The sequence below is a fragment of the Elephantulus edwardii genome, unplaced genomic scaffold, assembly GCF_000299155.1.
Source record: "Elephantulus edwardii isolate Elephantulus edwardi_28Jun2011 unplaced genomic scaffold, EleEdw1.0 scaffold00115, whole genome shotgun sequence".
Taxonomy (NCBI): Eukaryota; Metazoa; Chordata; class Mammalia; order Macroscelidea; family Macroscelididae; genus Elephantulus; species Elephantulus edwardii.
This window is the reverse complement of record NW_006399865.1, coordinates 8,146,531-8,158,822: the sequence shown is the minus strand read 5'-3', so window position 1 is coordinate 8,158,822 and position 12,292 is coordinate 8,146,531. Positions and strand designations below refer to the sequence as shown.

The 12,292-nt window shown below is 44.0% G+C and overlaps 1 pseudogene; it reads right to left on the bottom strand.

Moving 5' to 3' along the window:
• Nucleotides 1-5,931: 5,931 nt before the first annotated feature.
• LOC102854714 overlaps nucleotides 5,932-12,292 on the bottom strand; it is an 11,773-nt pseudogene continuing 5,412 nt past the window's right edge.

Here is a 12,292-nt window from a genome sequence, read left to right as displayed (position 1 = left end):
CCCCTCAAACTCATTGCCATTGGGTAGATTCTTACTTATTATAGCGACATAGTGGACCCTCCAGCAGGTTTTCTAAGGCTGTAAACCACATGAGAGAAGAGTGCTCATCTTTCTCCTGCAGAGTAGCTGTTAGATTTGAATCACTTGCCATGCTGTTGGCAGTGCAACTCCTCAGCCTAGACTAGGCCCTCAGAGCTCCCTATTTTACCATAATAAAGACCTAGATTTAGAACGTGTACCTGATATAGTTGGCCGTACCGTGGAGGCTTGAGTGTTGTTATTATACTGGAAAGTAACTCACTAGTATTTCAAAAACCAGCAGATTCACTCCTAGTAGACACATTTCAGGGCCACTTCCAGGCTAAAACAGACTAGGAAGACAAGCCAGTCATCTACTTCAGCAGAACATACACTTAACGCTCTGTGGATCACAACAGAACACTATCTGGGTTACAAACCGTCTAGTTGAAAGGCAGTCAGAATACACAATTGCTGCAATTATGGGCTCAAGTGCATCACTGATTGATTGGCAAGGTGGAGCAGGCTTGGGAAACCTTTTGTTCTGCTGTGCATGGGTCCTTATGAGTTAGAGATGAGAGCACTGTTAGAGCAGCTAGTGTAATCTTGTCTTGATGTCTGATCTGAAAAGACAAGTATTATGTAGCAATTCATGCTGGGAGACAATTCTGATAGAGGAGAAGGGGAAGGGCAGGCAGAGCAGGAATTCTGTGGTGAAGAGATCCCATGTAGATGTTTTACAAACTCACCCAAGTATCACAACACTACTAACGGGGTGGGGGAACTCAAACTCACTGCCATCGAGTCTGAACTGACTCTCCAGCGAGTTTTGGGGGACTGTAAGTTGTATGTGAGAAGACAGCCCATCTCTGTCCTGCAGAATGGTTGGTGGACTGGAACCAGCTGAGAGATGCTACTTTTTGGTTAGCAGCAAAATGCCTTACAGACTTTGCCACCAGGGCTCCCAGAAGAGTTTGTCAGGAATCTAAGTGTTTGAGCCTCATGCAGGAAGGAGAGGGTTTTCATTCAGCAGAGCTGGGAAGAGGCTCAAGAGTACACATGTTCATCAAGAGCCCGAGTGATTCTGATGCAGTTGCATCAAAAACCTCCCCACAAAACCCTAAAACCTCAACCAAAACACCCTACCAGACCCACTGCCGTTTGGTCTATTCTGACTCCCAGGAGCCCTGTAAGACAAAACCAAACTGCTCCATAGCGTTTGCAAGGGTGTAATCTTTGTACAAGTGGATTGCCACATCTTTCTCTTGTGGAGCGGGGGGGTAGGGTGAACCACCACCCTTTCTGTTAACAGCTGTCCTTTTACCATCACACCACCAGGGTTTCTGGAGGTGTCACCAGGAAAGCTATCTTGAGAAGTGAGGAAAACATGGTCTGGCACAATACTGAAGAGATGCTGGCTAAAAGAACACTTAACTGGACAGAGAGCAGGAGAAGCTGGAGCACACCAACTGTGATTACAAATGGGAGATGTGGAAAAGGGAGTGAACAGGCAGAGCCTGGCCCTGGGGCACCTTAGGGGGTGTGGCACTCTGTCACAGGTGGCTGTGGCCATGGCGTAAGAAGGGTGCTCCCAAGTTTGTTCTTCCTAATTTCCCTGGGGGAAGCCCTCTGCTCTTAGGAGCCTGCTTGCATCAGGCAAGTGCTGCCACTGTCCTCACAAAAGCTGCTCCTCTCCTGCAGGCATCTCATGGCTAATCACAGTGCTTGTCCTGGAATTTCCGGAGCAACAGCAGAAAGCTGGGTACACTGTGTCGCTAGATTTGAAATCAGCTGTCACAGCCCAGCTTTTGCTCATTTGCTGAACAAATTTGATTTAGGCCAAAGAGATGCAATTTCTCCAGCCCTGTAGCCTCTTCTTTTTGCTTTTCTGATGCCTAGGTTATAAGGAGCTACTTTGCACTTTGCCGAAATAAAGGCCATCTTGAGGTCCATTTGGTGGGGCTGATGGCCATCCAGAGCCAAGTGGAGAGCAGAGGAGGGTCTAAGGTGACACTGGTGGTCAAGGTGTCAGGAAGGAACGCACCTTGAACAATGCAAATAGGTGCCACTGGGATTGCAAGTGAGGGAGAAGAATTGCAGAGTGTGAGGGTGGAGAATGGGGACAAGGGCATGCCGGTTGCAAGTCTCGGGCAGCCTGCTTGGCTGCTGCTTGGGGCTTGAGTGACTGAGCTGGAGACACCCTCCTAGCTAGGTTGTCTTAGAGGTCTCATGTGACCTCAGCCAGTACCCTAATAAGTTCCTCTTAGAATAAACAAAACGCCTCTATGTCCAACAAAGGTCAACAATTGGTTACAAATCCTCTAGACTTTGGGTAATGCTGGATAAACATGTAGGAATGCCGAGTAGAATTGTGGGTGGTGCGTGGGTTTTTTTAAACTTATTAAAACATCATTATGAAAATATTATCACCTTAATATTATATCAAGCTCTTAACATGATATTGTTAGCTGCTGTTGAATGGACTATGACTCATAGCGATCTTATGAACAACAGATCAGAACTTTGCCCTATCCTGTGCCATTTTCACCATCTCTGACATGCTCAAGTTCAATGTGGTTGTCACTGTGCCAGTGTATCTTGTTAAGGGTTGCTTTTTTCTTTTGCTGGCCCATCTTATAATTCCCAGCATGATAGCTATGATTTATTGAGCACAAACTATGATTTCTTGTGACCATACTGTAAATATTTTATCATACTTTGATCCATTTTATTCCAACTAGTTATTAGAGTCAGAGCTCTGGTGGTTTAGTGATAAGGAGTTGCATTCCTAACCTAAAGGCACTCGGTTCAAATCCACTAGTTTCTCCGTGGGAGAAATCCTATCATGGATTTACTGTCTCTAAAAACCTGCTGGAGAGTCAGCTACGAGTTGGTTCAGACTCCATAGAACATAACAACCAATAACAATAACAACAACAATAACACTAGAGTCAAGGAAATTGAGTCTTAGAAAAGTACGCAACTAGTCCAAGGTCTGAGGTCTCAAACCTAGTAAGTAATATAGTCAGCACTTGAACCCAAGCTGGAAAATAGTATTTCACTTCAACATTTTTCAGTTAACTTTTTTGGGGGAGGCTATCAATGAATCTTTACTTGCATCATACACCCTTTAATTTCCTAGGCACCCGTTGGAGTAGGCACTGTGATCCCTTTTTGAGTGGAAGGAAATGTGGGGTAGAAAGATCAGGTCGCTTGTCCAAGATCATACAACTCCTAAGCAGCAGAGCTATGGTATCCTGACTCCAAGTGCTTCTGGCTGAGTTTTTAACCACTAGGCTCTGTTGTTTGTCAAGGAAGTCAAGCTTCAGCTGGGAACTCTCAAATGCTAGTAACCCCGTCTCTGCTGGCCCCGCCTGCCCACCTGTTATGTGTGCTGTCAAGAGAGGGTCTCCTTTATTATTAAAATGCCTGTCTCTAAGTTGTTGATATTGCCAGAGTTAAGGAGGCTCCAGGGAGCTTCTACGAGGGTGGGAAGATTATTGTGGTAGAAATGCTGGCAGGAGAAAGCGGGAAATGGTGGATGCTTCAGAGATTTAAAATAAATTGCTGTGTGTGTGTGTGCTATTTCCTTCTCCAAATACTCTTGGGGGTCAAGATAAAGGAAAGCTCTCAAATGCACACCCTGGCCTCAGCACTGTCTGTCCCAGGGGTGATAAAAAGCCCTGTCTGAAGTAAAGCCAGGTATTTGCCTGGAAAAAAAAAAGTCAAGCTCCGCATAGAAATATGTATGCAGCTGGCATCAAATGGGGGGAAATGTTTAATCCATCTTTTGAATGGATGAACAGTTGGCGTCAAGAAGGTGCTTCTGACTTTTGGCTGTAAAGACCAGGAGGCGAGGCCGTGCTACAGAATGAGAAGGAGGGCCGAGGGGGAATTTGTTGCATATCTGCAATCAGCATGAAACAGCCATAAAATTATTTCCAAGAATTATTTCCTCATGTCAAACTGAGATGGAAAAAATGGTCCACGTAGGCCTTTCCTAACAGCAGAGAGAGTGTTGGTTTTAAATTGCAGCCTGGCAAAAAAGCGATACTGCCCAATATGGTGGCCACTACTCTCATGTGGCTGTGAAGCCCTAGGAAAATGGCTAATCCGAATTGAGAAAAACTGGAAGGAGCCCTAGTGGCACAGCTGTTAGCAACTCTGTTGCTAACAATGGTTCAAACTCACAGTTGTGTGAGAGAAAGATGTGACAATCTGCTTCTATAAAGAGGAAATTTTATAAAGCCCACAAAACAAACCACATTATGGCTCAGAAACTTTATAAAACAGAGTGGAACTAACCCATAGGATTTCCAAGGCTGTAGGGCTTTTTTTTTTTTAAATGATTTTATATTGGTGTGCATACAACATTTGTAACATTGTGTTTTGCGCTACCCTTCCTTCACATTGTGTTTCACACAATCATTCCCATTCATTGTGTTTTATAAAATTAACTACCATTGAACTATACCCCGTCTTTTCAGATCCCTGTTGGATCTTCCCATTTCCTTTACCCCTTCCCTTCACCTACCAAATTGTGCAGCCCAATGCTTTTCTCCCAGCCCACCATCACCCCTCTGCTCCCACACTTTCTCCCCTTGGACTCCCATGCACATTTTACTAATTATCCTTATATTATTACAATAAGAGTCTTATGCAGTATTTGTCCTTATGAGACTGAGTTAGTTCACTCCCAAGGTTCTAATACCGATTTTTAATTTTTAATTAAAAAAAAATTTTATACGGATGCATTTACAAAGTTTGAATACACTGTTATTGACACAGATCTTTCCCACTTCCCCCACCACTCACCCATCAAAATGTGCAACCCTATGATTAACACCCCACCCCTCCGGCCAGCCTCACCCCCTCTGCTTCCACCCTCCCCTCCTCCTTGGATCCTCATACTCATTTTATAATAGCAGTTTTATATAGTATTTGTCCTTGTGGGACTCAGTTCATAATGTTCTCCAGTCCCTCCTAAATTAGGTAGTAATTTACAAAATCTTTGCTTCTGTGTGCTGCATAGTATTCCATTGTATGAATGTAGCACAACTTCTCAATCCATTCATTTGTGGTTGGACATCTGGGCTGTTTCCATGTTCTTGTGATGGTGAATAATGCTGCTGTGAACATTGGTGTACAAGTTTCCATTTGAGCCTCAGTTCTCATTTTCTTGTGATATGTACCAAGCAATGGAACAGCTGGGTCATATAGAATTTCTTTGTTCAGCTTTTTGGGGAAGTGCAAAACTCCAAGGCTATAATTTTTTTTCTCCAGAAACTCTTTAATAAAGTGAACAGCCAATGGCAATCTGACATACCCAAGTGTGCAAGGCCTTCCCCACACTCCACAGTCCCATGTGCAAGGCCAGGGCTGCTGCCACCTGTCAGTTCCCTCCGCTGTGAAAATCCTACCAGCACTACCTGTAGTCACTCTGCTCTCAGCCCTCCACAAGGCCAGGTCAGAGGCTGGGATAGGTGTGGCCAGAACCTGGACAAGTGTGGCCAGGTGAGTCTAGAGGCCGGGACAGGTGACACCAGAGGATGGACAGGTTAGGCCAGAAGCTGGACAGATGTGCCCAGATGCCAGGACAGGTGAGGCCAGAAGATGGACAGGTGAGATGAGAGGCCAGAACAGGTGAGGCCAGAGACCGGGACAGGTGAGGCCAGAAGATGGACAAGGTGAGACCAGAAGCCAGGAGAGGTGAGGCCAGAGCCCTGGTAGTTCTACAGGCTTCCTCCTGCCTGCAGCTCCCTCTGTGCACTCAGTAAGTCCTGGAGGTTCATATCTGTGACTCTGGAGGAATGGGGCCAGAGGCTGGCCAGGCTGGTGGCAGAAGTGAGAGACGATTCCAGGAGAGGAGGGAGTGGACGTGAGAAGGTCCATGCCTCCTGGGGCAGGCAGCGGTCACCACGGTCTCCAGACGCTGTGGACAAGGCTGGCCGCAGTCATGCTGCCCAGGGTTGGCGGGGCACCAAGTCTGGTCCCTCCATTGGCGGCCGATGGCTCAGTTCAGCATCGGGAGCCTCCTCCGGCTTGGAGCACAGGTCATTCCCGGGTCCAGAGAGATTGGGAAGCTGGGACCCCGAGGTTCCTCCCACAGACTGGCGGCTCCGCCCAGGGCCTCTGGGCCCCAACAGGGCGTCTCCTAGCAGGTCCGGAAAGCTGCCACCCTCACGCAATGGCATGGACTCCACCAGGTGGTTGAGGAGCTCGGTGGCCACAGTGGCGTCGATGGCCTGGCACGTGGACACGAAGGTGTGCACCTCATGCATGCACTGGATGTAGCCCGCGGAGAAGCGCTTGCTGGCCTCTGCCTGCATCTGCTCGCGCCCTGCACGCGCCGCACAGTCAGCTCCAGCACCTTGGCGTTCTCCAGCTTGGCCTGCACCTCTGCGCTGGCCAGCAGCACGCGCAGCACGCGCAGCTCCCGCAGGCTCCCATGCGCCACTTCATCTCCACCAGGGGCTTGTGGGCCTTGTGGCTCCCCCGCGCCTCCCCGCCAGCCTCGGCCTCGCGGCCTGCGTGGTCCCAGGCACGGAGCCATGGCCACGGCCCTCGGAACGCCCGACAACCCGCGGCCCCGGGTCCCTGCCCACCGCCCACCGCCCAAGGCTATAATTCTTTAGGGAGAAAGATTACAACGTCTGCAGTTTGAAACTGATCAAGTATGGAATAAAAATGCATTCATAATTACTGGTAATTTGAATATGAAAGTTGGAAACAAAGATATTTACCTGGGAAACGTGACTGGTGATAGAAATTACATCAGAGGGGAGCTCTGATGGCCTAGTGGCAAGAAGCTACACTGCAATCCCAGAGGCGCACAGTTTGAATCCACCAGATGCTCTCCTGGAGAAGGAGGAACAATCTCCTCCTGTACCAGTCAGATCTGATTTGACGGTACACACAAATAATAAAATAATAATAAAAAAAATAAATGACATCAGAGAGCCCATGACAGAATTTTGTAAGACCAAGGGATTATCCATTGCAAATATGTTTTTGTAAAAACCATAAACTACAACCGCACACAAGGACCTCACTGAATGGAGTCCACAGAGTCAAATTCACTGCATCTGTGGAGAAGCTCAGTATCATCAATCACAACAAGGCCAGGGAACCAAGAGGAACAGATCATCATTGGCTTGAAATACAATTTCATGTTGAAGAAAACAAATACACAAGGGCCAAAAAGCCAAAACAACCCTGAGTATCCCACTCTTGAATTTAGAGACTATCTCAATAATAGATTTAATATATTATTGTTGTTGTTATGTGCTGTCCAGTCAGGATTGACTCATAGCTGACCCGTCAGCAGGCTGTAAATCACACAGGAAAAGACTGCTTATCTTTCTCCTGTAGAACAGCTGGTGGATTTGAACCACATGCCTTTGGGTTGACAGCACAACTCCTTATCAGTAAGCAACCAGAGCGCCATAGATTTAATAGAGTTAACATCATTCTTGGGAGGGTGGAGGGACAGTGCAAAAGAGGAAGACCCTCAAGGAGATGGATAGATTTAGTGACTGGGGTAATGGGGGTAGGTGTGTCAGAGACAATAAGGTTGGCATAGGATAGAGCAGGGTTCAGAGCAGTTGTACATAGGATCACTATGAGTTGCAAGCTCATAACAACAAAAAAATTGACTCACCAAGAGATAGGAAAGTGGAACACAGTAGTAATCACAGGGGGGGGGAAAATGAAATAATATTCAATAGTTTACCTTCAGAGCACTGGTGGCCCAGTGGTAAGAAACTGTGCTTCAATCCCAAAGGCACACAGTTAAAACTCACCAGATGCTATGTAGGAGAAGGTTGGGAAATCTCCTGTGAAATTTGCTACCTCAGAAAACCCACTGGAGGCTCAACTATGGGTCAGTTTTGACTCACTGGTACACAAAACCAACAACAGTTTTGTTGTTGTTGTTATGTGCCATCGAGTCGCTTGTGTACAAGAGCCCTAAATGCCGCTCTATCCTGTGACAACCTCACCGTCTCAAACACACTCAGTCCCACTGTTCACTCAGAATCGATTCATCTCATCGAGGGTCTTCCTCTCCTGCGCAGTCCCTCCAGTCTCCCAAACATGATGTCCCTCTCCAAGGACCAGTCCCTCCAATGCAACACGTCTAAAGTATGTTACCTTCAGAAATAGTCTCCACTTAGCTACCATTAAAAAAAAAGTGCCCCCCAACTTTAAAGCTTATATGCTTTTTAAACTATTGTTGTTATGCTTCATCAAGTCATTACAGACTCACAGTTGACCTTCCAGAGGGTTTTCAGAAGTTGTATATTGCATGGAAGGAAATCATCCATCTTTCTCTCTCAAAGCAGCTTGCAGATTCGAACCATCTGCCTTTAGATTAACAGTGCAACTCTTTATTTACTATGCCACTAGAGCACTGGTAAAGTATTTAAGAACACATAAAAATATGAAACATTGCCAAGCTCTATTTTTTAGTTTGGTGTTACAATGATAGAAAAATGTCTTCTTTAATTTGTGTGTATATATGTGTGTGCACACACACACATACTCACACTTGCACATTTGGTCAATCTTACTTAAGAGCATATATGGAGAAGTCTTCAGTAAATTTAGCATTTGAATCCCAACAGTATGCTAAATCAGTCTCATGTAATGATTAAGCAGGGCTTAGGATGAATCGACAAGTATATTAGGGATGGTGAGGATAGCACAGGACAGAGCAAGGTTTAGATCTTTTAGTTTATAAGCTTGCTATCAGCCCACCACCGCCACCCACCCTAGAATGGAGTTCCTGTGAGATAAAAATGATTAACATATTTAGCTGGTAACGTAAATAAAGGCTGAGGGTCTACTTGGAGGAACTTTGGAAGAAAGGCCTGCTTATCTACTTCTAAAGTCAGTTATTAAAATCTATGGAGAACAGTTGTCTCAGCCTTTGTAGGGTAGCCATGAGTTGTAAACTGGTAGTGGTATCCAAGGAATCAATGATGGTTTGGAATTTGAATATTTATAAATGTCAGGTATAACAATAAAGGAGTAAAACTTGGTTATTATCTATTACATGTTGAAAAGTTAATGATTTATAATTCCTCTTGTCCTGAATGGAGAAATGTAAAAGAACGTTACCAAATCAAAGAAAGATGCACAATATCCATTCTTAACACCTCCATTCAATACTGCATTACCAAAGCTGAAACAAAGGGGAAAATTCAAGAGGTATGAATAATGGAGAGGCAGGAAGGTGTCTCTGCTGGAACATAATATTTATTATTATTGTGGTTGTTAGATGCCATCGAATGGATTATGATACACAGTGACTCTAAGAAGAATGGATCTGAATACTTATCTATCCTCTGCCATCCTCATAATCTCTGACATACTTGAGTCCAGTGTTTCAGTCACTGTGTCAATCTATCTTGTTGAGGGTCTTCCCCTCCTTCACTGGTCCTCCACTTTTCCCTTTCTAAGGACAAGCCCCTCTGAAACAACCCGGCCAAATATATGTGATGAAGCTTCATCATCCTTGTTTCTAAGGAGCATCCTGGTTGCACGAGCCCTAAGACATGTTTGGTTTTTTTTTAATTGCAGTCCATGGGACATTCAGTACTCTTCTCCAATACCCTAACTCAAAGACATGAATTCTTCTGTCATCCTTAGTCACTGTCCAACTTTTGGAAGCACGTAACTGAGAAGACCATGGTTAGCATCAGGTACACCTTAGTATTTTAAGTGTCATCATTGCTCTTTCATACCCTGGAGAGGTTCCTTACCATAGATTTTCCCAATGAAATATATCTTTTGATTTCCTGACTATGGGTGCCAGTGGTGTTGATTGTGGATACAAACAAGATGAAATCGTTCATAATTTCTATCTCTTCTCCATCTATGATGGTGTTGCCTAGTGCTCGGATGGCGAAGATTTCTGTCTTCTTGATGTTGAGATTTACTGCATATTGAACACTATAGTCATTGATATTCTGCAGTAAGTGTTCATGTCCTCCTCACTCTCAGCAAGCAAGGCTGTGTCATCTGCATAATGCTGGTTGTTGATGAGTCCTTTATCTTGATGTCACATTCTTCTTCATAAAGTCCAGCTTCTTGAGTTATTTTGCTCAGCATACAGACTGAAGAGGTATGAAGAAAAGATACAGCCCTGATATACATCTCTCTTGATTTTAAACCATGTGGTGTTCTCTTGCTCTGTTAGGGCAACAGCTGTTTGGTCTAGGTATAAATTTCACATGAACACAATTTAAAAATCCAAAATATTTAGCTGAAAAATTATTCTGAAATTGTGAAGATATTTAAAAAATTAATAAAACCTACTGCTTGAGACATGATTCTGACCCCTGAGGATCCTACAGGACAGAGTAGAACTGTCCACGGGGTTTCTGAGACTGGAAATTTTCCTTTATTATTTCACATTTCTTTTTTATTAATTTTTAAAAATAATTTTAATGAACATTTACAGAGAATTTGGATTTCCATTCATTCATTGCTGCACTTCTCTCCCCGCCCAGCCCTCTCCCCCCACCCCCCAATTTGCTCCTCTCTTTCAAAGACTCCCTCCCTGGTACACAATCACCCTGCACCCCTCCCACCGCCCCAAGTACATTCCACTATGCAACCTTAATTGTGGACTCTTGTGATAACCATAATATCCTATCATACATCGCTTTTAAATTATTCAGTCCCTCATCTGTTTCAGTGCAGTATACACAATTTATCCATTTTTCTCAGTCTTACCCCAACCCTGATATCAGTCCCATTTTACAGCAGTGGCACCATGCAATATTTGTCCTTTTGTGACTGAGAGATTTCACTCAGCATAATGTCCTCCAGGCTAACACATTTTTAATAATATTGCATGAGTTCCTTGTTTTTCAATGCAGCACAGTATTCCATTGTGTGAATATACCATAGCTTCTTTATCCATTCGATTGTTGATGGGGAGACTGGAAATCTTTTATGTCTCTCTGCCATGGTGCAACTGGTGGATTCAAATTGCCAATATTCCCATTCGCAGTTAAGCATTTCAACCATGCAACCAGGATTCCTTAAATATAAATGAGATATAAAATAAAAAAATAGCTTGCTTATACTAGCAATAATCTATGTGAAAATGGAATTTAAGAAGATTAGGTTCACACGATCAACAATAGTAGCAAACATATTAAAAATATAAAATCAGGGATAAACCTAATGCTATTTGTAAGACTTATAAGAAGGAAATTTAAAAAATAATGTTTCCTGAAATAAGTGAAATAACTTTTGAAAAATCCAGTTGTCATGTTTCTGGAAGATAAAACTCAATCTTGTAAAGATGTAAGCTTTGCCAAAATCATTTAAAAGTCTAGTGCTTTCCAACTCAAAACTCCAATAAGAATTTTCAAAAGGAAGTTGACAATCATCTCTAAAATTCATAGAGCAGAGAAAATGTACACACACAAAAAAACCCCACCAAGGGTATTTAAAAAAGCAATGTTGAGAAGTTGCCATATCAGAAAAAAAAATGTTTTAAAAACACTCTGTAAAGCTACAGAATTGAAAATGAAATCATAGTACTTCAAACTAGAAATAGACTAATAGAACAGAAAAGAGAATAAAAAAGCTGATTAATGTTTATTTAGCATTGAGGACTCTCCTTCACAGGGTCGCTATAAGTCGCCTGTGACTCGATGGCACTTAACAACAATAACACCAAGATAGGGAGAGATCCCTTGGCCCAGCGGACAGAAAGCGAAGCAATCAAGCAAAAGGTGGGTGACTTTTAATCCGTGGCCCTCGAGCCTTTCATTGTTTTTGTTCAAACATTCCTCTAGGTCGTATAGCCCTGGTGTGTCCACTTGCCGTACAGGGGTAACCTGTGCTTGCTGTGAGGCTGAACACTGTGACACTGATGTGTCAAATGCATTAATGGTTGGTTACCCAGTGCGGTCAGTGTGGGCTGGAGCTCCCAGACTAAATTAAGCTTAGAAAAAGGAGTGTCATCCACTTCCGTAATAGCTTGCCTCCGGAAACCCTATGAACCTGGAGAGAGGATGAGAGAAACACAAACGTTGAGGACTCTCCTTCAGAGGGTGGCTATGGGTCACCTGCGACTCGAAGGCACTTAACCACAACAACAATGTAAAACAAAACAGTCATACCACAAGAGGAAGGTAAACAACCCAATTGAAAAATGGGCACAGGATATGAACAGACACTTCACCAAACAAGACATTCAGATGGCCAACAAGCACATGAAGAAATGTTCAAAATCCCTAGCTCTAAGAGAGAT